Source organism: Euprymna scolopes, chromosome 32 (assembly GCF_053919585.1).
Source record: "Euprymna scolopes isolate OS-2025 chromosome 32, ASM5391958v1, whole genome shotgun sequence".
Classification (NCBI taxonomy): domain Eukaryota; kingdom Metazoa; phylum Mollusca; class Cephalopoda; order Sepiida; family Sepiolidae; genus Euprymna; species Euprymna scolopes.
Window position 1 is genome coordinate 24,692,341 of NC_136513.1, and position 27,601 is coordinate 24,719,941.

The following is a 27,601-nucleotide window of genomic DNA, read 5'->3' on the forward strand; positions in this document are numbered from 1 at the left end:
TGCATACCAAACTCTTCTGTCAGGTTTTTTTCGACAGACATGAAACTTTACATAAGGTATTCTAACCCAAACAAAATGGAATTTGCCAAGGGAAAGTCGAACGACAGCATTACGAATATGCATGTGTGTAGTAATAGCTATTGGTTCATCCTTTAATTTGTAGTCTTGCAGCAAATATGTCTTCATAGCTCAAGAATTACCGTCAAAGCAAAAAATGAATTGTAAGCTAAACGTTTCGGTTTTGATTCTCGGAGGTGGCGCACGAGTCATTTTTTTTTTTTTAATTTTTACATTTTTAATCATTACTATATTGGGTAAAATATAATGTAATAATCGTTAGATCACTACGAATAACAGGAATGTGACTTGGTTGATGAAAATAAGGTTTCTGGCCATAATTATGATCTCTGGTGTGGTTTCAAGTAGGGGACACATTATGCCACCTTACATCTTCGAAGTCGGCTTTAAAGTCAAAACGAAAGTGTACCTGGATGTGCTGAACATTGTGGTGGTCCCCTGCTGCAATGAGGTGGCCGCTGGCAGATCCTGGGTGTGGCTTACAAGGCTAAAGAGACCTAGAGTATCTTTAGAAGTGCTAAGACTTTATACTCTTCTCTCACTGACTTCCTCCTCCTCCGACCTAGACCCGCTGGATTACTTCGTTTGGTCATAAGTCGAGAACATCACCAACATAACCTCCCACAATACTAACGTATTCGCCGAGCTGCCGCGTGCGCTTGTGGGAAAGACATGCTCCCAGTTCCGGACCGTATCGAAGCGATGACTGAGGGTGAAGGCGGCTGCATTGAATAAAGCTATAATGTGGGTTTCTTTAGGGCAACACTTTTATCGTTCCATCCTGTGTTATGAGATGATATAATCTATTATGTAGGTATTTTGGAAGAGAGATAGAGTGTGCAAGAGAGAGGGGGAAAATGAGAGATAGTGTATGCGTGTGTTGGGGGACTAATACGTTTTTTTTATATGATAGTAGACATTTCAGGCTAATGGTCATCGCGGCTCGTGCCTATCGGCGGTCATCTACAGGTCCATTTTTTACAACATATACGCATTAAATTAGGCTGTATTTCGGCAATAATGCATATACTATTGTCTTCCAAGTGGTCTATTGTGTCTGGTTTATTAACATAGACATGCGATTTTACAGATCCCCAAAGAACATAATCATGGTCCAGTTGGTGGATCTGTTGCTATAAAATTATTCGTTCATCAACTATTCCTCTCACTATATTAGTTTTTGACACACTGTCCAGCATGTGACTCCGTCCTAATAAATTGCCAAACAAAGCTTAACTTAAAATCACTAATAGTTGCCAAATATACAATTAAAGAAATAAAACTTGTCAATTTTACTTTCACAGCCTTTAAAAACAAACACCCTATATAAGAAACATATAAACCAGGTTTCTTATTACGATATTCATTGGTAGAGGAAAACTACAACCATTGAAGTTTCTCTTATCGCTTTTTACCCAAAGAGAAACGGACACAAATATAAACAGAAACCGACACTCGTCTGTCATCTCGGTGTAGACGGATTTGTCGTTCTGCTAATTTCCTCGTGTGCGCTTGTTAGGAGTGGGAACCTCGCTCTCACCATCTGAGAACCCTTGAACGCTTCCATCCGAGCAACTTCCGGTAGATTCTTAACTTCACACAGGATAAAAAAAAGGAATATTAAAACGATAAAATAAAATAAAATACGATAGAAAGAAAATTGACAACATTTCGAAACCAACTTCGATGGCCTGAACACGTGATCAGCATACGTGACACCCTGCTTCTAGCAATATGGATTTATGGTCAAATAATCTCATATAAATCGGTTACGCAGTTTGCTTAAGGCATCGTAATATGTATATAGAGGAGTCGTGGAAACCTTTTTACAAATTACAATAGAGTGGAGAAAAGTCGCGCATTATTTTGAATCCAGTAATAACATTAACATTTTTTTTAAATTTCCATTTTTTTTCTCAGAATTTTGCAGATAAAACGTTGACAATTGATCGTGGAAAAATTTAGCACTGAGCAACGAATTAAAATTATTAAGCTTATTTCGAAAATCGTCGTTTCATAACTTTGTCTCAAACAGCGTATCGTCGGCATTATAATGTCAGACAAGCTTCCAATAAGACCACCATTGGTCGTCTTGTGAAAGGGTTCGGCAGCAGGGCTCAGTCAGTGATCTTCCACGAATTTGCCTACCACGTTCAGTACGCACAGCTGAAAATGTAGCACTTGTAGAGGACAACATTGCTTGATACCCAGATATTTCAACTCGAAGGCGGGCCACTCAGATTGAGATGTCCAAAAGGTCACTGCAAAGTGTTCTGAAGGAATTGCACCTGTTTCAATACAAAATTTAAATGGTGAAGATATTGCTACCCACAGATTTGCAGTCTCGCTTAACTAATGCTGTTCTCGTTTAGCAATTTGCGAGAGAACAAAATGAGTTCATCTATAAACTGATAATGAGCGATGAAGCCCATTTCCATCTGAACGGGTCCGTAAATAAGCAAAACTGCTGAATATGGGCAATTAAAAATCCAAGAACCATTCATCAGCGTGAATTGCATCTAATAAAATGTACCGTATGGTGTTGTGTTACCTCGGAAGGACTGATAGGTCCTTATTTATTCGAAAGCGAAGTAGGTGTTGCGGTGACGGTAACTGCACAGCGCTATCAACAAATCATTGAAAATTGTTTAGGGACAGACAATCATTTAATCGTATAATTAGTATATTGTCTGATTTTAAATGGCCTTCACATTCACTGGATTTGACAGCTCTTTTGGGAATATCTATAATATAAATCTCACTTGTCTGTTTAAATGTATGTATGTATGTGTGTGTGTATGTATGTCTGCCTAAAACAGGCGACAGATTTTCAATGGATCAGTATCATTTTTAAGCTCGACCCTTCGGACGTTAAATATAAAAAAAATAGCAAAAAACATTAATTTCTTTATCCTTAACTGGGCACTTTTCTACGGGGATGGCCAGTTTTTTCGCTGACATTTTTTGCAAGTCATTCAACCTTCGGCGTCGCATAAAACGCGTTATTTTGACCGCCAAAACGTCATAACCACGGTAGACACATCGGTAAGACCGGTAAGATTTTTTTTTTGGCGCGTTACTGGTTCGAGCCTGTTTACTTCTCTTATATTTATTTATTTATTTTTGGCGCTCGCAATGTTTTGTTTTTTGCTCAACAAACACACTTACACCTCCATTTCCTTTTCCGCCTACGCGCTACGGATCCGAGCCTGCCTGCCTACTACAACTCTTTTTTTTTATTTTTGGCTTCTCACACACCTCCAAACACCCGGGCAACCCTGGGCACCCGGGCTAGTCTTTAATAAAAGGTATATGTGAAGAATTCAAGAACTTAAAAATAACAATAGACATGAATACCGAAAAAATAGAACCTGTTATTTTATGAAGTGTAATGGAAAATACCATAACTAGAGTCTACCTTAATTAAAAAAAAAACTAATGTAAAAAAATACCATATAAGTAAACAGTAGTAAGTTACGAATTATCCCCCTTTCCCATATATTTATTGTCATAGAAACTTGTGGTTTGGTTTGGTTGGTTTGTTTTACGGCATATCAACCCTTTTCAGGTTATTTAATGCCGAATCCAGAGATTTTGAAGAAAATTTGTTTTAATAGAATATATTTGTTGTTTTCACGTCGGTTTCTATTCAACCCATAGTTGGGACCCTAACAGGTACTACCACTCCGGGTCAGAGTGGACCTGGGAGCAATGGTAATTAAAGAATGGATCCACACTCCCCAAAGCCCACAAGCTGGGGCCTCACCACTGGATATAGTTTAAGGTCATATCCAGGACCCCCATTGAGGGACTTTTACCCTCTGCAGGGGGACAGTTGGCGTATTCTAATGCCCCACCGACAGGACCCGAAACTTGTGAAATCGCTTATTTAAAATCAAACTGATTGATTGTCTGGTCTAGTTGGGAATCAATAGCGGTGCATCAAAAGAAAGTTCACGTGCCTCTCGCAGTGGCTTAGTCTTAAATATATTGTAATTTACATTGCACTGTAGAGAATACACTGTTGATTTTATAGACTTATTTTTATACATGACGGCTTGAATTTAAGGATAAAGTGCAAAGGTTAAATATTTTACATTAATGATGCTTTAGGCAAAAACATTCATTTCGAACGCAGTCGTCATATCAATGAACCTAATGTTTATTTTAAATGCCTAGATTTTATGCTTGTGTGGCAATAAAACTTATCAAATGCACTTGTGATGCTAGGCTGTCTTGGGAGTTAACTTTGATCAAAATTGCCTGTATCTTCTATTATTGGATTTTTACGATTGTCGATACTTATCGGCGACATCCCAATAAAAAAAAAAACTTAGCAAACCACACTGCCAGATACTTAAATTATATTTGTGTGAAATTTCATAAACATTGACCCAGTCATTGTGCAGTCTATAAGAAACGAACTCACACACACAGACACACAGACACACAGACAAATTTCTTTCTTTATATAGTAGTAAAGAATTCGAGATAAACTCTCTTTATCAAATAGTGAATGGTTCAGATTTCCTTAATCTCATGTTACCATAAGCATTATGATAACATATATATGTATAATTCTTTTATATTTGATTTATTTTTTGTATATATCTTTACTCTATTATGTATATACGGCATAATCACGTCGACACACTGGTTCTCTCCAGATCACCGAAGTTAAACAACGTTGAGCCTTGCTAGTACCAGATGGATGACTATTTGGGAATTATAGCCGCTGTATGTGCTCTCCGCTCATCTCGGCATTGTTTCCGGTCGTCCTGTACCTCAACTTGCCTCTAGTATACAACAATGTAGACCCAGGGGAGGCGTGGTTGGAGATTGCGCAACTCTTGCCGCACAAATTTCACGTGCAGGATCCCTTATAGTGGGTATCCATAGTCTGTCAAGACTGAGGGAAGCCAATATATTTATTGTATGAAAGAGTGTTTGAAGTTGCTGTTCTATCTATCAATTTAAGTTATAAACTACAAACACGTCATGAGAAACTGAAACTTAAACTATTATATTTAGTGTATGACTACTATTAGCTTATTCTAAAAAGTCAACCGGTTCGTCAACATTAAACGAGACACCGCTAAACTAGGCAACCTCCAACTAGGTATTTGCAACTAGACAATATCAAACAAGGCAGTATCACACTAGGTAATATCTAATTAGGTAACATCTAACTAATTAGCATGCAACTAAATAATATGCAGATTAATCACGTTGACACATCGTTTCTTATTTGCTCACTGACGTTAAGAACCGTTAATACTGGTACATTACAGATGGGTGACCATCTAGGATACCAAGGGCCGTATTGTAGAAGGACCTTGATATCTCTTTGTAAGAACTGGCAAAAACACAATGTTAATTCCCATGTCAGGGATGCACATGTAACTGCGGAGCGCTTGAGATTTTGATGTTTCTTTGAAACTTACTCCTTCTGAAGAATCCGGTTCAAGATTATCCCAATGCATAAGCACTCCGGAAGGTGGATCCACACGATTCGGAAAGTAATTGGTAAAAAAAAAAAAAAAAAAAAAAACATTATGCCAGCTACATCATCCATTTTTAGCCAGAAACAAGCAAACTCATTAATAAACTAGAAAGGATCAGAACTGGTTGGCAGAGTGTCCGGAGTAGATAGAGTTATAATCTTACCGCTCCTTTGTATCATCTTCGTCGACGTCCAGCTCTTCTATTCCGCACGTAAGCCACCTACTTCAATATGCAACGGCCATCCGATAAGACACCCGTTCATAACCCAGATACATGACCAGTTCTGCCAACCGCCATTGCTTGCTTATCCACCCACGTCTATAAACAATAACTTTGGGGCCTATTTTCTTATATATATATTTTTTTGTGCATGTGTGTGTGTGTGTGTGTGTGTGTGTGTGTTGTTAGGAATAAAAAACATGGACCTGAATAAAGATTTATCTAGCTCGAAGATGCCTACCATGACCGAGAGGGGGAGGGCGAACATTAATAACATTAATATGAAAACAACAACGTAAGTGCTTTAGATGCGTCCAACAAATCTGCGCGAATATCAATCTAAAAAGAAACTATATACTAACGAGTCACTGTTTATCAAAGCGTAAAGCTCACTTGAGGATACGGGTTAATGAAATTGTCTGATGGACAGTGAAAGAACGCCGTGTTGATTAGTAACGATAGTTGTAACTGAGTATAATTTTTTATATCAAGGAAAACTGCTCGATAATTTGTTTATATTAGACTTTAAAATGATTATAGTGTAGTCAGCGGTTAGTTAAAGTTAACTAGTGCCGAATTTTCTTTGTCTCTCATTCTCAAATTAGATATAGTATTGCCTTTGTTGTTTTTGCTTTAAATAGAATTTTATTTTGCAAGTGACACTTTGGTCTGAATAGAATTTTCTTTGCCCGGGCTTGACGGAAAGAAAAACGGAACTTTTTATTTAAACCCAGTTTTGACGGACAGATTAACAAACACGATATTTGGTAGACACTCTCTAATTCATCTGTAATATGATTGTGCCATTCCCTTGAAGGAGACCGTTTCTTTTGTTTTCTCGACCAGAGTTCCGTTTGCTTTTTCGCTCCACTTTGCAGACTTTAAGCAGTAGTAGCAAACATTAGAGCATCACTTTTTTTCTAATAACAGATTATGGTCGGACTTTTAAACCTCTTATTCTTTTATTTTTAGTCGCGTGCAAGCAACTCTATAAGTCACTCCGTCGGTCGATCTGTCCGTAACACTTTTGTGCTTGGCCTTTTTGGTTAAGATCAAAGGTCTGTTGTTAATAGATGATGTGCTTAGCTTTTTAAGCTTTTCTTGGCGTTTTGGCCGAGATCAAGGTGTAGTATCTGTTCCGGCAGATACTGCAAGCAAAGACCAGATGTGGGGGCAACCTCACATATAAGACCTTGGTCAATGTAGGGGCAACCCTTCATACCAATTGTCACTATCCAGCTCCCCTACTCCCCGGGGAGCTGGTCCCCATTTCCCCTTCACTCCTCACATTAAAAATCGGCCTTGTGCCTAATTTGCTCAGTGGGGGAGCAAATAAATACCATCTGTTCCGGCAGATACTGCAAGCAAAGACCATATGTGGGGGCGACCCCACATATAAGACCTTGGTCAATGTAGGGGCAACCCTTCATACCAATTGTCACTATCCAGCTCCCCTACTCCCCGGGGAGCTGGTCCCCATTTCCCCTTCACTCCTCACATTAAAAATCGGCCTTGTGCCTAATTTGCTCGGTGGGGGAGCAAATAAATACCATCTGTTCCGGCAGATACTGCAAGCAAAGCCCATATGTGGGGGAAACCCCGCATATAAGCCCTTGATAAATATAGGGGAAACCCTTCATACCAATTGTCACTATCCTACTCCCCGGGGAGTCGGTTCCCATTTCCCCTTCACTTCTCACATTAAAAGTCGGCCTTGTGCCTAATTTGCTCTGTGAGAGAACAAATAAATACCAACCCTTCATACCAATTGTCACTATCCAGCTCCCCTACTCCCCCGGGGAGTTGGACCCATTCCCCCTTCACTCCTCACATTAAAAATCGGCCTTGTGCCTAATTTGCTCGGTGGGGGAGCAAATAAATACCCTTTTCTTGACCTTTTGGTCAAGATCAAAGTGTAGTATTTGTTCTTACTACATGCTGTACTTATGTGTATAACTTTGTGACATAAAGTGGGGGATCACTTTTCTGTATTAATTTAATGCAAAATGATCACCAATTTTACAATCAGTCAGTCGCAATACCATTCAAATCATTCTCCAGATCATTCAAGTTGTTTTTGAAGGATTCCAGTTATTTTTTTTAAGCATTCAAGTCATTCTTAAGGTCATTCAATTCATCCTTAAGTTCATTAAAGTCATTCTAAGTCATTTACTTTTTATTTATCTAAGTCATTTCAGTCCATTTTCGGTCATTTTTGCTTATCTTTAAGAATTTCATGTCAATCCTACATTCACACATTCATTCATTACACCAGAGCACGCGACTCATGGCTATCGGCCTTGTTGTTGATACAAATGATGGAGGTGGAGGCCTGAACCTTTTTTGTCAAGAGCTGAGGGTAAACCTTGGTTAGCTTCTGTCATGGCTCGATTGTTGCTTCTAAAGATGGGAATGTTTGCACCAGAGTTCGACTCTTTTCTCCTGAAGTATAATCGAGTTGAGGCACCGTTTATATCAGTATCGATCCGGCTAGTCCTGGATAGGACCTTAAACTATATCCAGTGGTGAGTCCCCAGCTTGCGGGTTTTGGGGAGTGTGGAGCCACCCTTTAATTGCCATTGATCCCAGGTCCACTCTGATCCGGAGTCGTAGTACCTGTTAGGGTCCTAACTATGGGTTAAATAGAAACCAACTTGAAACAACAAATATATTCCATTAAAAATCTTTTCTTCCGAATCTTTGGATTCAGCATTAAATAACCTGAAAAGGGTTGATATGCCGTAAAACAAAAACAACCAACCAACGATCTGCCAGTATTTATTATATTTTTTGCACTTTCTTTTTTTAGTAGCCATATACAATCTCTTCAGTTAATCTTTTATTTGAAAACTAGCCGAATGCCAAGAGTTATCCGGTCGTACAATAGGATTAAAGATGTTTTAATTAATGAAGCTTGCGTATGTATTACAGGGTGACTGACTCTCTCTCTCTCTCTCTCTCTCTCTCTTTCTGTGTGTATTTCAATATATATATATGTGTGTATATATATGTGTGTGTATATATATGTGTATATATATGTGTGCATATATATATATATGTGTGTATATATATGTGTATATATATATATATATATATATATATATATATATATATATATATATATATATATATATATAGGGTGACCAAAAAAAACAAAAGCTAAATGGAGGCCATCTAAAACATATGCTGTAGAACGGAGAAAAAAGGTCAACTACCCTAATGTTTAGATGTGATGTTTTGAATATAATAAACTAGTTATGACCAAAATTTCATTTTATTCGGATAAAACATTAAGAAACGGTGCCTAATAAGATTTGTGACCAGTTTTTTTGGGTCACACTGTATTATAGAATCAATCCTCCATAGAATATTATATATTACGAGGAATAATTTGCCCGGTGAACTAATTAAAAAAAAAAAAAAAATTAAAATAAAAAAGTAACAATGTTAATGAAAACCGATGAAATGGCATTTAAAATTTTAAACCCCGGCAGGACGACAAAAAAATATTTAAGACTTACGACTGGTACATCAATGAGAATTTCATTACACACTTACGTTCTACACCACTATAAAAAATTATATTTTACAGTAGTAAGCTAGGTGTATCATAACGACCGACGGACATACCCTCTTCAAATAATATTTAGACGCGACTGGATGAGTTGCGTCTATTTAATCTACACGTTTAGCGATTTGATTATTTGTTACATCCTCAAGCGTGACTAACCGACTAGCTTCTCCATAGAAATACGCGAACGTATCTATGATAATAAAATATAAAAAAAGTGGAAGGACAATTCTACTGAGTTATTCCTCTTGAATCTAACCCTTCTACGTGTTTTTATTCCTTAACCTCAATACGCTCTATCCCCCTAACGTACGAACCGATTGCCTCAAATCCAACCTCTGGACATTAAAATGTCCAGGGGCTGAATTTGTAACAACATCAACAACAACAACAACAACAACAACAACAGGAGCAGCAGCAACAACAGCAGAAACAACAATAACAACGACAACAATATTAACGAAGCGAAAGGAGAAGAATTAATAAATAATCAAATTGTATAACAAATGGATGAGGTGATAGTTTATCAGTGTTCGTTCGTCAAAGATCTGAAACTCCCTAATTTCAGCACAGGTCACCTGGGGCTAAAAAAAAAAAAAAAAATGAAAAAAAAAAAAAAGAAAAAGGAAAAAAAAAAAGAAAGGAATAAAAAATGTCGATTCATTCGCAAGATTTAAGGGTCCTGTCGCTTGCCCTGCCGGTCAGGCTAGGAGCGAACGCTATGAGGCCTTTGCATTGCGGTGCGTGGTCACGGTTTAGGTATGAAAATACACGCTAAAAAAAAAACAACAACAAAAAAAAACGAAATACGCGAGTAAATAGAAAGATGTTCATAGTTTAATTTATTTCCTTCTTCCGTCTTTTCCGTGCGTTTTTATATCCTTCCACTCTATATCGTTCCGCCTTTTATTGCTCCTATTTCTCTACGTGTCTGCCCTTTATTTATGTGTTACTAGCAGGGCTACTTGGTGTTGCCCGGGCGCATTCATAAAAAATATAATAGATAATGTTAAACAGGATATTAAGTTTCTTTTCAAGAACTGCTTGTCTGTAGACTAAATCATCACGGGGATGCTTCCCAATTAACTAGAACATGGTGATTTTTAAATGCAAGGTAAAACATTGTGTTGGGTCCTCGTAAATAATCAATTTCTACCCAATGTTTACCATTACCGTTTATCTCAGTGTTCATTCTATAATACGTATCCTCCAGTTGCTTATAAGTCGTGATAAGCCATAACTCCCTTGCAAAAGAAAACAAAGCTTCTCTTTGTTTCTTTTTACCATCCGTTCGTCCTTCATAGTCTTCCTCATCTGACATCATCCTTTCTTTCATTCACTTTTTCTCGTTTATATCTTTCCTATCGGCATTGCTGACCTCCTTTCTTTCGTTATCCGTTCTTTCTTTGCAAAGGAGTCACCTCTTATCAAGACCCAGATGCTATTCGCGGCTACGGGTAAATAAGGCATTGCTTCTAACCTCCCTCAGATTATTCACGAACCCACCCGTGAGCCCGACATTGATGGTCAGTATGCGAGTCTCCTAGACCTTTTTCTCACAACTTGCCCTGAACTATGACCAGTTTCTGTTCTGTCTCCACTTGGATCTTCCGACCACACTGTTGTATCAAAAAAAAAAAAAAAATGAAATATAATAAGTCCTCAGACGTACCTCTCCATCGTACAGTATATCCATACACTATGGCTTACTGAAATAGCTTTTGTACATTTATATCAGATCTACCTGTGCGTTCCATGTTTAAAAAGGATGTGTCCTCTATAGTATCAGACTTGACGGAATGATTAATTGTAGGTATATAGACCGTTTCATACCCTCGAAATACCACGTATCATAAGTGGTGAAAATTATAATTTGATTATTAAACTCACTATTCGAGTTTTGTAGTGTAATTCAAATCTTGTCCGTAGCTGAATAATTAATGCATCGCTAGGGCTATCACGGGCAATTTTTATCGTGACGCCATCACTAGATGGGTTGCCTACCACGGCTTCAGAGAGTCCCATCTACCTTCGGGAGAAGGATAGACCGCGCCAGTTTCCCAAATCGGTATTTTACCTAGCAGTACATACAGCGCCTCGCCATCCCAAATACCCATCTAGCCAGGCTCGACGTTTTTTTAACTCCGGTGACCTAAAGAGAACCGATGTATCAACGTGATTGTGCTGTATATTCGATTATTTAAGGGGACGACTCAACAAGAACTAGTTTACGTTGGGCTTGAAGATGACGAAAGTTGGAAAGCAATTTTCTTCATATTTGTACTTCTCGGACACCATTCTTTTTTTTCTTTCTTTTTATTTTTATAATAATTTGACGTTAATATACATTTTTCTTGCATTTATTTTTTTCATTCTTCGTATTATTTATTGATTAATTAATGCAGTAATTCGTTCGTTTTTTACTATCGGTTATACTTTTTTCATTTATGTTTAATTATTTGTTTGAATTGTCCTTTTATTCATATTTTTTGTCGTAACCCTTACGTCATCCTTGCCATATATATATATATATATATATATATATATATGTTTAAAGAAAAAATTAGAAAAAACCGAATGAAATCATTAAAAAATCAACGTTTCGTCCCTGTCTCAAAGGACATCTTCAGGATAATTGAGATAAAAATGTGATAAAAGAAAAAGTCATAGATCGTGCGAAAAAAGACAGTTTTTTAAAATCCAACCCATGTTGGGAAAGGATGAAATATGTGTGCGTATGGGAAGGTTGTTTGATGTCTATATATACAACTTTTAAAATGCATTAAAATAAATATGTACATTATTATTATTTTTTATTTTTATTTTTTTTATTTTTTTTTTTTTTTATTTTTTTTTTTCTTTCTCTCCTTTTCTTTCCTTCTTCTGCAAAAACTACTCATTTTCCTGAAACATTCAAAGAAAAAAAAAAAAAAAAATAGGCTAGCCAGGATCCACCCTGATACCTTGCTCTTTGATTATTATTTTCCCTATGCTAGGGGTTAAATGGTAGAAGCCTTTTCTTTGCGTAATAGTATTAGTATTCAAAATTAGTGCTGATTCTAAAAGTCTTCTTTTAGCTCTATCTATCACGTATTTAATAATTTTCGCTTGATCTAAATTAAATGAGTGATCGTGTTCTGCACAATGGCAAAAGAGTGCATTTAGGGCGTTACCATTCCTTATATCTCTTCTGTGCTCGTTTAGTCTTAATTTCAATTTTCGTTGTGTTTCACCTATGTACGCTTGTTGACAGTTGTTACATGGGATGGAATATATACCGGCATCGGATGTGAGGGTTTTGGGAGAGTGCTTGGTAGTTTTTAATGTTTGTTTTATGGTTGAGGAAGTTGTTTGTATCCGGTGAAAACCAAGTCTATCAAGAGTGTCGTAGATTTTTGTATTTTTGGTGTGGGTGGGAATGAAAAGATGTCTGTATAATAGTGAGGTATCTGTTTTATTTTTCTGTGTGTTTATATTATAGTGTATTTTCGTAGCTTTTTTCTTTGCGTAAGAAATGAAATAGGATGGATACTGTAGTTTTCTTAAAACATTCGTAATATATTGAAATTCATCATTAAGATATTGGGGACTGCATATTCTAAAGGCGCGTAAGAAAAAACCTATAATCATGCCCGTCTTTATTTTATCATTGTGGTGTGAGTAGTAATGAATATAGTCGTTTTTGTGTGTGGTCTTTCTATGTACTTTGAAACTCAGGTCGGTTTCTGATCTGATGAGGAATATGTCTTTTTTTTTTTTTCTGATCTGATGAGGAATATGTTTTTTTTTTTTTTTTTTTTTTTTTTTTCTTTGAATGTTTCAGGAAAATGAGTAGTTTTTGCAGAAGAAGGAAAGAAAAGGAGAGAAAGAAAAAAAAAATAAATTAAAAAAAAAAATAAAATAAAAAATAATAATAATGTACATATTTATTTTAATGCATTTTAAAAGTTGTATATATAGACATCAAACAACCTTCCCATACGCACACATATTTCATCCTTTCCCAACATGGGTTGGATTTAAAAAAACTGTCTTTTTTCGCACGATCTATGACTTTTTCTTTTATCACATTTTTATCTCAATTATCCTGAAGATGTCCTTTGAGACAGGGACGAAACGTTGATTTTTTAATGATTTCATTCGGTTTTTTCTAATTTTTTCTTTAAACATAACGTCAACCACCGCTGGTATATTTTTTAATTCCTTATACATATATATATATATATATATATATATATATATATATATATATATATATATATATATATATATATATATAATAAAAAGGAACAAACCGTATTATGTGTTCATCAACGTTTCGTCTTTATTTCGAGACTTCCTCTGGAAGGAAGTCTCGAAATAAAGACGAAACGTTAATGAACACATAATACGGTTTGTTCCTTTTTATATATATATATATATATATATATATATATATATATATATATATATATATATCACCCTTTCTACTTGCCATTCTTCATTTCAATCATTTTTTTTTTACTTCTTCATATATTTCTTACTTCATTCTGTATTTAATTTTTTCCCTAATTCTTTTTTTCTTGTTCATATCCAAGAAACGTGGACGCATACTTCCGTTGTGATTACAAGACGCCGAGTTCTTGCTATGAAGATTTTACAAGAAGGCGGGAACTATCGAATTAAAACTTAGTCGAGCACTTTAGACAAGAGAGAGACATTAGCAATCGCTATGTTGTGAAAAAGATTATGTTCTGTATTCGCATTATTTTTACTTATTCTGGTTAATTTGGTCGAACTCGGGAATTATTTCATCGAATACAGGAATTTAACGCGGGACTCTTTCTATCGCCGCGGAATCATACTGTCGAAATCGCGCATCATTGCAGATTACAATGTATTGCAAACTTATTCACTGCGAGAGGAATGTGATCGTTTCCTAATGCACCAGGATGGATCCGCAACTAGAGCAGGCAATCAATCGATTTGATTGAAAGAAAGACGATTTCACCGATTTCGATGACAATAACTATATGGGAGTGTGAAACACTCGTTGATCGCCATTCAATCCCGGGCAACGTATATCATTTTATGCAACATTTGACATATTATATGATCTTAGTTATGTCAGGCGGTTCGGTGGCATATCCCTGATGCTATATTTCGGAAGACTTCACTTCATCAGGCGTGTGTTCGACTTTGAAACGTGCATTGTGAATCTGTATAATTATACACATACAACCACATGCATCGGAACGTGTCTGTGTGTGTGTGTGGCTGCGTGTGTGTGTATCTGTGTACATTTTCCTACGCAATAACTCTGTCAATTTTCAGTCTACAGACTCAAAATTTAATATAAAGGGTACTGAGATTTGGGAAAATATTTGTAATCCATTTTCGCCCAGAAATGTGTCTGTTAAGGGATCAATGTTCAACGATTTGACCTTTGAGAACTCTACCATGCTCCTCCGCCAATTTTTAGTATTACCACTTGAAATTTTAGATATAGGTTCCGGGGACATGGATCTAACTTGATTTGAGACCAAAATAATAAATATTAAGGGGTCATAATAGGGGTCAAAATTTAAAAAGTTAAAAAATATTGACCTTTTTTTCTTTTTTTTTTTTTTTTGCTCAACATACACCCCCAAACACCCGGGCAACGCCGTGCTGAAATGCAAGTATATATACATTTACATTTTAAAATGGTAAAGTGAATTATACTCATACCCCGAAAAGTTGAAAAAGAATCTATGAAGTCAGTTTTTGGGGGAAACAAGATCAATAATACAGGGTGGAACGATAAAAACATCACTACAGTTTTTTTTTAAATTTTTATTAAAAAAAAAATCAAGTAAAGTAACTTTTTTTGTAGTAAAGCTGATATTTGTTCAATGTAGCCGCTTTCAGCTTCAATCACCGCCTCGATACGTGTCCGGAACTGAGAGAATGCCTATTTCACAAGCTCGGCGAATACGCGGCGAATGGTGGCGATCAGGCTGGCTTTAGTGTTCCTATTTACAATGCCTCCCCACGGGACAGAGTTAGACATCAGGGTCGTTTTTTAATGTGGAGAAAAGGAACAAAAATAAATAATAAAGGATTTTTCCTCCACTGACAGTACAAGAAATTGAAGTGTAGATCTGAAGAAATGATACTACACTTTGATCTTGACCCGAAGGCCAAGAATAGGCTGGCTTTATTGTTGTTGTGATGTTCTCGACGTATAATCAAACGAATTAGTAAAAGTGGGTCCAGATTGGCGAAAAAGGGGGGAAGTGAAATAAGGATACATACTCTTAGCACTACTTCTAAAGCAAAGCCTTGGTCTCTTTGGGCTTGTGAGCCGGCGCCGAATCCAATTGCAACACCAAAGATTTTACAGTGACAACCTGATTGCACCAAGAGGATCACAACACCCTTCAGGATATCCAAGTTAATTCAAAAAATATCTTTTGAACGCTGATGTTTACATCTAATTTCTCTTCAACAGTTTGCATTTTGGAGATGGAACTCTTTCGAGATAAGTCGTAGCCATATTAATTTTTATTTTCATCTTTTTAAATTCAAAAGTTAATAACTACATTTTATTTCAGTATTTAATCTATATTTTATTTTTTATTGCTTTATTTAATAATAGCTTTTCTTATCCATAAATATTGTTTATTATATCTACTAAGATTAGGCAATTTTATTCATTTTCAGTTCGCGAGAAGGGGATCTATCACCATACTTTCCCTTAGACACGCAAATTGGACTTTTCTCAAGTAAAATACATAATAAAATATTTTTTTATGGAGAGTAGAGAACACATTGTGGGTGCGTTATCGGAAGTTCCAGTTACATTCGCTTCTCTTTATTTGTCCCTCAGTCCTCATTTTTTAATGAGTGATTTTTCTGACAAAGGGAGAAGAAAAAACTCTATTCTAAATTGGCAGAATTTTGCGTGAACAGTCGCCAGAGATGTCGGAAATTTTCTGTTTCTATGTCTATCCTTGTAGCCATGTCACTACTAAGGGTGCTGGAGGTAAACGTTTTATCTGGGTTGACGTTATACGCCTGAGAGTCAGGGGCCCGAACCTACGATTAATCACTAAGGAGGTTGTCCTATCATCAGGTGCAAAGTACTGGGGTTGCTGTATTGCCATATAGTAAATGGATTCTGGACCATGCGGTAGCTTCTGGTGGGACCCCTCGATGCCATATTAGTGGGTAATTGTTACGGCTTTAACTTTTCATGTGCTACAAAAAATGAGTTTCTTCGTTTCTTTTCTCTCTTAGTTTCCCTCTCTGACCTACTCTAAGCAAGTCTGTCGACCTAGTCCACAATTCCCAAAACTCCATCATGACACGTTTAAAGAAAAATACACGATTAAACCCGGATCTCCAACTTCTAACGTAGACCCTCTACTATCATGTCTCCTTCTCCAACATCAAGGGTCTATGTTCTTACCTTCCAGAAGTTGAAACCCAGTTAGAGGAGACTAAATCAGACCTTTTATTTCTAAGCGAAACTGGCATTGGACCGACTATTTCCCTAGATGTAGCCATAATTAAAGGATACTCTAACTTAACTTCCAAATCTGACCCACAAGATGGTAATGGGCATGGCCTATATTAAAGATGGCTTTACATGTGGTAGGGACATCTTCGGAGAAAATCCTAAATTACTAACGGAGTTACTATCTTTAAAAGCATATCTGAGAAAATTGACCACATCCTATCTGCTTATCCTTCAGTTGCATTCACGTATGTGGAGACTTCAATTTTCACAACGTGGAATGGTTGACCCACTCAAACAAGACGGATGATGAGGGGAGCTTCTGTCATCGTTTCTCCATTGCTAATGACTTCACTAAAATTTTTCATGAAGCCAACCGTGTGCCCGACACTGATGGCAGTATGCGAGTCTCCTAGACCTTTTTCTGACAAATTGCCCTGAACCATGTTCAGTTTCCGTTCTGTATCAGATAAAATAAAAATGAAATGTAATAAGTCCTTAGACGTACCTATCCATCTTACAGTATATCCATACACTATGGTTGACTGGGATAGCTTCTGTACATTTATACCAGATCTACCTCTGTGTTCAATGTTTAAAAAGGACGTGTCCTCTATAGTATCAGGAATGCTTAATTGTAGGTATAGACCGTTTTATACCCTCGAAAATGTTCCAGCAAAAACCTAACAGGCAGCCATGTTTCTCTCCAGAATGTGCTGCAGCCATTTTTTTTTTACATGGGGGTCACCACTTATCAAGGCCCGAAGGCCTCTCAGGGATAAGGGTTATTCCGTGTACAGTAATCAATGAGATAGTATTGTAGTAATCATTAGTATTGGGGGGTTTGATAGAGTGTCTTACTTAATGGGACGGTTTGTCAGGAGTTTGTTTATGTTGGACTTGAAGACGTCCAGGTTGTAGTCAGATGGGAACCAGAGCGTTCATTATGTAAAGATAGAAGCTAGGTTTTGGATGCATTAAAAGTGACTAGCCACCTCTTCCACCATTGTACCACGCGCTCAAAATCAGAGGAGAGAGAATTAGAGAGAACTTTATCATTTACTGCCTTTGATGTGTTGCCATAGATGGCAGTGTCATCAGCATAGATGTCAACGAATGATTTAAGTATGTTTTTTAGGAGATCATTGATGTAGATCAGGAAGAGAGTTGGGCCCAGGATTGACCCCTGGGGGACTCAAGCATTAATAGTGTGGGCCTCTGATTTCTGCCCATCAACCACTACTCTTATGAACCTATAAGAGAGTAATGATTTAATGATTGAGAAAACATTTCCAGTAATACCGTGAAGTAGGCGCTTATGCCATACCTTATCGAAGTCCTTCGATATGTCAAGAGCAATTGCCCTGGAAAAGAAACCTTTGTCAAGAGATTCACTAATCCTATGTGATATAACAGTAAGCACATATGGTGTAGATCTTGCAGAGCGGAAACCATAATGTGTGTCACTAAGAAGGTTGTTTCTGTTGAGGTGGTTGACTACTTCTTTATTTAATATAGATTCCACCAACTTACTAATGACACACAGGAGACTTATTGGTCTGTACTGAGAGGGAGATGACTTTTCACCTGAATTCTTAAATACAGGGTATACTGATGATGTTTTCAAGGGTGTTGGAAAGCACTTCTCCTTAAGGCAACGCTTAAACAGTTTTGTAAGTATGGGGCCAAGTTCTGGTTGGAGCTTTTTCAGCACTATAACTGGAATGCCATCAGGGAGAGTTGTTTTACTGGAATCAAGGTTCTTGATTAGCTTGGCGACCTCACCCACGGATATTTGTATGTTGCATAGCGTGTTGTCTGTTATAGGAGGAAATACGGGGAGTTGATGGTCCTTGTCGCACAGAGTAGAATTAGCTGCAAAGTTCTTGACAAATAGTCTGGCCTTGTCTGGTGCTGATGAGATTACCTCAGGTCCATTGATGATAGTTGAGATAGAACGCACGCTTCTGTTCAAGATCCTGTTTGCTATTTGCCAAAACTGTTGGGAACCAAGCCGCTGCTCAACTACTTTAGATTTAACAGACTGAGCATATAGCTCTCTTGCATGTTTTATTACTCTTTTACAGTGGTTGCTGGCAGTCTTGAAAGCAGCTTTAATCTCAGTACATCTATTACGTTGGTAGCTATGGAAAAAGTTATTTCTTTGCGCGATGGCAGCGGCACATTCAGGGGAGAACCATGGCTGGCTGTTAGGTTGTTGCTGGAATCTTTTGGATGATATGAATCGGTCTATGCCTACAATTAACCATTCGGTCAGGTCTGATACTATAGAGGACACATCCTTTTTAAACATGGAATGCAGATGTAGGTTAGATATGAATGTACGGAAGTTATCCCAGTCAGCCATAGAGTATTGATATACAGTACGGTGGAGAGGTACCTCCCCTCGTCATCGGTTTTATTTGAGTTGGTCAGCCATTCCACATTACGGACATTGCGCACAGAAATCACTTTTTCCATCGCTTCCAACGTAATAGATGTATTGAGACTCAGTACAGGCCAATAAATCTCCTGTGCGCCATGAGTAATTTTGCTGGAATCTGTGTCAAATAGAGAAGTAATCAACCATCTCAGCAAAAATAACATTCTTAGTGACACACAATATGGTTTCCGTTCTGCTAGATCTACAGCAGATGTGCTTACAGATATATCACATAGGATTAGCGAATCTCTCGACAGAGGCAACCTTCCTAGGGCAATTGCTCTTTGCGTATCGAATTGATAGGGTGTGTCAGAAAATTCTACTTCACAAGATCTCCAGCTATACTATAGCTAGAAATGTCTTCTCAATTATTAAATAATTTCTCTCTGATAGAAGTTGATGCGCAGAAATCAACAGCTTACACGAATAATGCTGGAGTCCCTCAGGGGTCCATCCTGAACTTAACTCTCTTCCTGATCTACATTAATGATCTTCCAAAAACGTCCTTACATCATTCGTAGACATTTATGCAGATGACTCTACCATCTATGCTAGCACATCTAAGACCGTAACCGACAAAGTTCTCTCCGATTCTCTCTCCTCTGATCTTGAGCGCGTGGTACAATGGGGAAAGGAGTGGCTGGTTACTTTTAATTCATCTAAAATGAAGATTTTATCTTTACATCATCAACGCTCTGATACCCATCTGGCATCATCTGAAATGAATGGCTCTCATCTTGGGGAGGCCTCATGTTTTGACAAGCTTCTGGGCGTGACCTTTACTCTTGATCTGAAATTGCACACGTACATCAACTCTGTTGCCAAGGCTGTTGGAAAAATGGTGGGATTCTTCTATCGATCCAGTAGATATCTCACTGCCGATGCAATTATCTATCTACATAAGAGCCAGGTACGTCCAAGGATGGAGTAGTGTTCCCACATCTGGGTAGGAGCTGCTATAAAGGACTTGCCCTGTCTTGATAGAGTTCAAAATTGATTCGTAGCCTCGTAGAACATGCCCTTTTCTCTTCTCTGCAACCTTTATCTCACAGATGAGCCGTTTCGAGCCTGTCTCTGCCATATCGTTATTTTCATGGCAAGTGCTCGACTGAACTTTAATCTATCGTCCCTCCTCGCCAAAATATCACAAGAAACACTCGTCTTTCTGAAAACAATATCAAAAATTACCCACACTCTTTACCTGTGCCAAACCCTAAACGTAGATTCCATGAACAAATCTTATTTATTAGAACAGCACGCCTGTGGAACTGTGTTCCTTTTTCTTGCTTTTCAGCTGACTACAATCTGATGGCCTTCACGTCCTTCGTAAACAAGTTCTTGATGAGCCGTTCCTCTTAAGTTAAAAAAATTTACCCACTTTCCATAACTTACGATTACTATATTGTCCAAATGAAACTCTTAACCCTTATCCTCGAGTGGTCTCTGGGCCTTGATAAGTTGTGATGCCTATAAAAAACAGGTAAATTTAGGTGTTGACTTTCATACCGACTTCGAAGATATGAGGTGGCATGATGTATCCCTTGCTTTCTAGATCTACAGCAGATATGCTAACAATTATATCTCAAAGAATTAGTGAATCTCTTGATTGTGGCTTCCTTTCTAGGGCAATTGCTCTTTACATATCAAAGTCCTTTGATAGGGTATTGCATAAAGGTCTACTTTATAAGATATTCAGCTAAGGTTTAGCTGGAAATGTTTTCTCAATTATTAAATAATTTCTGTCGGATCGGGTCATACGATTAGTGGTTGATGGACAGAAACCAGAAGCTCAGAGTATTAATGCTGGAATCCTTCGGGGATCCACCCTGGGCCCAACTCTCTTTCTGATTTACATCCTGATATCATTCATTGACATTTATGCTGACTACACTACCATCTATGGCAACACATCAAAGGTCGTAAATGACAAAGTTCTCTCTGACTCTCTCTCTCTCCTCTGATTTTGAGCACGTGGTACAATGGGGAAAGCGGTGGATCGTTACTTTTAATGTATCTAAAACCTAGCTATTTTATCTTTACATGATCACCGCTCTGATCTCCTATCAATCAATTGAAATGAGTGGCTCTCGTCTTGGGCTTGATATTTACTATTGATCTGCAATGGACCACATACATCAAATCCGTTGCCAAGGTCGCTGGGAAATTATAGGGTCCTTCTACCGCTCTAGTAGATATCTCACTGCTGATCCAATTCTCTACCTATATAAAAGTCAGGTACGTCGAAGGATGGAGTACTGTTGCCACATCTGGGCAGGAGCTGCTAGAAGAAGCTTATCCTTCTTTGACAGAGTTCAAAATAGGCGTCATAGCTTAGTGGGGGGGGGTGCTCGTTGTCTCTTCCCTGCAACCTTTTTCCCCACAGAAAAGCCTTTGCGAGCCTGTCTCAGTTTTATCGATATTTTTATGGCAAGTATTCATCTGAGCCCCAATCTATGGCCCTTTCTCGCCAAACTTTCACGATAAACACGCGTTTAGCCAAAACCACTGTCAATAATTTCACACACTCTTTATCTTTGCCTAAACCAAAACATAGACTCTATAGACAAAGCTTCTTTCTTAGAACTGCGCGCCTATGTAACTCTCTTCCGTTTTCCTGGTTTCCAGCTGACAACAATTTGATTGTCTTCAAGTCCATGTAAACAACTTCTTGATAAACCGCCCCCCTAAGTAATCCAACTTACAAAATGTCCACTACGTGCAATTACTACGCTATAATCACATTTAATACAGTGCACCCATTAACCCTTATCCTCGAGGGATCGTCGGGTCTGGATAAGTAGTGATTCTTATGTAAAAATACCCCCCCACACACACACCAAAGTCCATAACCCTGGCCGGAAACTTTGTTTTCATTACTCTCAACACATCCCGTCACATCTCGACACATCTCGTGTTAATCCAACGATGCATGTTGAGGGTGCTGGCAATGGTCCTGTTGTCATAAATTGATCGGTAAAAAGAATCTCTAATCTCACTCCGGTTTATATATCATTTATCACTCTTTGGATTTGTACACAACTGGCACGCGAATAGATCGTCAGAAAACAAAAACAAAAACAAAAAGAAAACGAAAACCAAAACCGGTTTTCGGCAACTGAAAATGGAATCTTGTCGTCTTTTCTAAGGGAATAGGTTTATCCTTTCACCTTGTATTTGAAACAAAAGCAAAACGCAATCACGAAAGGTAAAAAAGAAAAACAACAGAACAATGAGGACAAGACAGAGAAAAGTGAGCGGCACAGATGAATAGGCGAATGGAGTATAAACTAATGTAGTCAAATTTCCTTGGGAGACTAAACCAATTAAAACACACACATGAACACACAGACAAACACGTGCGTGAGTGTGTGTGTTTGTGTGTGTGTGTGTGTGTGTGTGTGTGTGTATCAGTATAGAACAGAAAAAAATAATAAACGTCAAATAAAAAAAAACAAAGGAAAAAGAGAAACTAAAATAGCATTAACAGATATATAGGTACCCCCATCGCTCTGTCTCCTTTTCTCTTTATATATATATATATATATATATATATATATATATATATATATATATATATATATATATATATATATATATATATATATATAAATAATACAAAAACGTTAAGGAAACTCTCCAGTGGCCTGGCTGAGAGACAATGCTGAGATAATGAATAGTGACCATAAAAGACGAAAAAGACGGACACATCAAATGGTAATAAAAGAAATAACGCGAATTGATGGTGAAATTAATGAAAGCAACGGAGAATTCAATAAAAAGAACACAAATGTAGAAAAGAAAAAATCCCAGAAAGAAACAATGGAAGACATTAATGAATAAATGCATAAATAAGCCAACAAATAAATCTTCAAATTAATAAGACCCAAGCACTACCGTCGCCTTCCGCACTAGAGACAAACAAATAAACAAAAAAAGAAGGACAGAGAAAAAAGTCCCAGATAATTATGGAAACAATGAATATATATTATTGTATTTGGGCAAGGACTGGGAAACATATGATGAAATCATATAAGTGTAAGTCCAATATATATATATATATATATATATATATATATATATATATATATATATATATATATATATATATATTTATATATGGACTTACGTTTATACGACTCTATCATGTATCTTGCGTGAATATAAACGTTTTAAGGTATCTATTCTTTATAAAATAGTCCAAATTGTGGCGTATTATGAACTCAGTGAAGATTAATAATCGCCTCCAGAAGTTTACGTATTATTTTAATTAATTGGAATGCTTATTGAGATGAGTATTATTTATTAATTTATTTATTGCGAACTATATTCCTCATCTGTTTAGTTAGGGGGCCGTGGCGCAGTAGATAGAGACGTTGAATTTCTAGCTTTTTCTGATGATAGTGGTTTCAATCCTTTCAAGAAGCGGCCAGAGCGTTAGTTGGTAAAAACGTGGTGAGACGGCAACAACTATGGAAGGCAGTAATTGCTGAGAATGCAGTTAAGAGATTCAGAGTTCCTATCCCGTCGCGCTAAGCATATAGCGAATGCCAGAGGAATAGTTGGCTGAAATGTCGCGAAAAAACAAAACAAAAAAAAAAACTAAAATGATGAGGACAATAGTCCGAAATTAATAAATGAGTAAATTTATACTCTGGTTACCACAAATATCAATGAACAATCTATATTTAATTAATTTTATTTCAATACATAGGCATATATATATATATATATATATATATATATATATATATATATATATATATATATATATATATATATATATATATATATATATATATTAGCGAGCTGCCTGACGTTGCCCGGTCATAAAATACACATAAATATGTTTTAATTCATGCAGAAACTGAAAAATGTACATGCGAATAAGTTTTTTTTTCAAATAGTGCGCGAGTTGTAAATAAATAAAATATCCGAGCTGAGGTCGAAACCAAAACTGAAAGACATTTAATCAAGTAAGATAACAATTAGGTTAGTCTGACACGTTTTGAAAAAAGTATTTTCAAGCATACTTACTCCTAACATTAAAAATCTGCCATGTGAAAGAGTTGACAAAGAGATGAATATCCAACGGCCCCCACGTTACCAATTTTCAATTTTGACTCCTTAGCAGCCCGGCAACGAAGCTATGTCTGTATTAATTATCAAGGAACAAACTACAGTGCCGCCGTCAACCGTAACGATATTCAAGTGAAATTTAACATTTATAAAGGCATAAATATTACACAAGAATGATCTATAGTGGTCGATGGACCAATGTGTATCGCGATCTCTTACGTAGGCCAAATGACCGACGTTTACATGCAAGCTGACAGTGCTCAACTGTTAAATAACTTACTTCAAATTTCAAATTTGTAGACCAAGTACTAAGTAAGGAGTTTGGTAGACACATTTCGCACACACACACGAAATCAATCATCTAACAAGAAACAAAAAAAAAATGAATAACAAATTAATTAACGGTCCGTTGTTCAAATGAATATACAAATAAGTTAAAGTTCATGTAGTAATTCTCATATTCCTGATAGAGTCTATGTAGTTCGTTTATATAATTTTTAAATAGAAAAATAGGCTTTTAATATCAATATGAGAACTATGAAAAAAACTCAACTTTATAGGTTAATATATATATATATATATATATATATATATATATATATATATATATATATATATATATATATCCAACGGTCCCCACGTTACAAATTTCTTTCACATGGTAGTTATACAGTTCTAGTTCAATTCTTGGCTTGGGAGAGACGCTGGTCTAGCTGCACTGATGAGTTGTGATACAACGAAACAGGACTGTATGTCGATGATTACAAATATATTTTAAGCCCCCCTCTTTGGGTAGAACACTGTCGTAAATAATCTCACCTGCTACTTAATTGGCTGAAAATGCGAAGCTCGTTGTTTGTTTGTTTACGAACATGCGATTTGAGCACTATAAAAGTGGTGGCGGGGGTCTATTTCAATAGAGATTCCGACGAGTTATTTACGGGCGTCAATTCCATGGTCGAGTGGAAGAACCGCCGACTGTCAACACGACGGTTCTAGGTTTAATCCTTGGCTTGGGATACATGCTGGTCTAGCGACACTGATAATACAACGAAACAGGATTGTATGTCGATGACTATATATATATATATATATATATAAGCTGAACGTCTGTATGTGTGTCTGGTCACGAATAGGCTCCTATATGGTTGACTATTATAAAAAAAAAACTTATCACATGTAATGATAGAAGATGTATCAAGACAGAGGAATGAGTATGTTTGATCAGCCATAATGATGATTCATTAAAATTGTGGGGTCTGTGTACGCGCCTGGTCAACAAAGTATGGATATAAAAAATTAAAAATAAAAAAAAAACGTTTTCAAGTGTTTCTGATATAGATGTACATTATAATACTTTTATAAGTATGTTTTAACTTAAATAGGGATGGTATAATAAAATTGTGGGGTTTACGTTCGCGCCTGGCCTCTATAGAATGGAAATAGGCACAAACTTTAATAAATACTTTTCATATCTGTCTGCGTAAGTATACTTTGGTAATTATGTTTCAATTTGAAAAAAATATGGTATAATAAAATTATGGGGGTTTCGTTCGCGCCTGACCTCCATAGAATGGAAATATGTCACAAAGTTTAACAAGGATTTTTAATATATAGATCCACAGAATATTGTGATAAGTGTTTCACTTGTGAACAGGTATGGTATAATAAATTATGGGGTTTATCTATTTTATTTTTCCTTTCATCATATTTTGCTTTGGTTGTGATACCCCCAAATTCGAAGGTATCTCTTTCCAACCCTTCCTTTTCATAACCTATCATACTTTCATAAATCAGAGTCCATTTTCTGTAGGCTGTTTATGAACCCAGTCAACGACGGGTACTTTTGCTAGTATATATATATATTATATATATATATATATATATATATATATATATATATATATATATATAGTCTGATTATTACACGAATAGTATTGTTTTTGTTTACATATGTGCCTACATGTTTCAGTGGAATCCCAATTCTAGCAGACCACTTTGTGACCACAACTGAGAACCCACTGAAACATGTATGCACATATGCAATCAATAATGATGGTATAATAAACAGACTATATACCGACTCTGTCCTTTATTAAGCACTCTTTTATAATCATGCGGGTTTCATTGGATTTTCATTTAGGAAATGAATTTAGACAATCATTACGTACATACACATACAAGTATGTATGTATGTATGTATGTATGTATGTATGTATGTATGTATATATATATATGTGTGTGTCAGGTCATGTCATATGCTACTGGTACCATGTAACCCAGTACTACCTGCTTCATGGTCGGGTCACCGGCGACTAAACTGGTTCCCCCACCAGACTTGTTTGGTGAGGAGGGCAGCTAGTCTCCCTGAAGGATTAAAAACAAGACCTTCCAAAGGGCGAATGAACTCTTTTTCTGGGTCAACGGCCAACTAGCACCGTGTATATTTGTGTGTGTGTATATGTGTATTGGGGTAGAGTGGGCTCCCGTAAGCCGTGGTGAAGGCAACCTTTCTTGCAGAAGCAAATCTCTAATTTAAAAAACCATAAAGCGGAAGACCAGTACCCGCATTAAGCTGGTCTGCAGTTTAATTTGTTGCTGGCTATCTTGCTCTTGCTTGTTGCTGGATCTCAACATTTTGAACCGAGAGAGAGACTTAGCTGTCGTACAAAGCTAACACTCTGTAACATCATCTTTGTATAGATACTCCCTCAGGCATTTGGGCTCATGGATTTTAAATGTCTTAGGGAGTGGCACTCGTCTGACAAGACGCTGCAATCATCATGTATGTATGTAAGAGTGTGCATGTGTGTGGGAAAAGAAAGAAAAAGAACAGTCCGAATATTTTAATATGTTTGAACAAAAATGGGAAGAAATTAAGTAAATGATAATTAGCATGAAAAAATATTCTTTGTTTATTTTATTTATTTTTTTAAACATTATATATTTGTATAAATCAATTAACGAAAGACACTAGAATCTACAATAAGCGTTTAAAAAATAAATAAACCTGTGTGCGACGTATGAGTGTGTGCATGCCTGTAGACAATCCAAACAAACAACGTGCCTTTGACCCTATCTCACACCTAGAACCATAACAAATCTATAAGTCCAAATTTTGGTGAGGACATTCTACTTAGCTTTTGACTTACATCTGCTTATCAATCTCCAGGTGTATATGTACGCACGTCTATAAACCTGTGTGTGTGTGTGTGCGTGCGTATCCTGT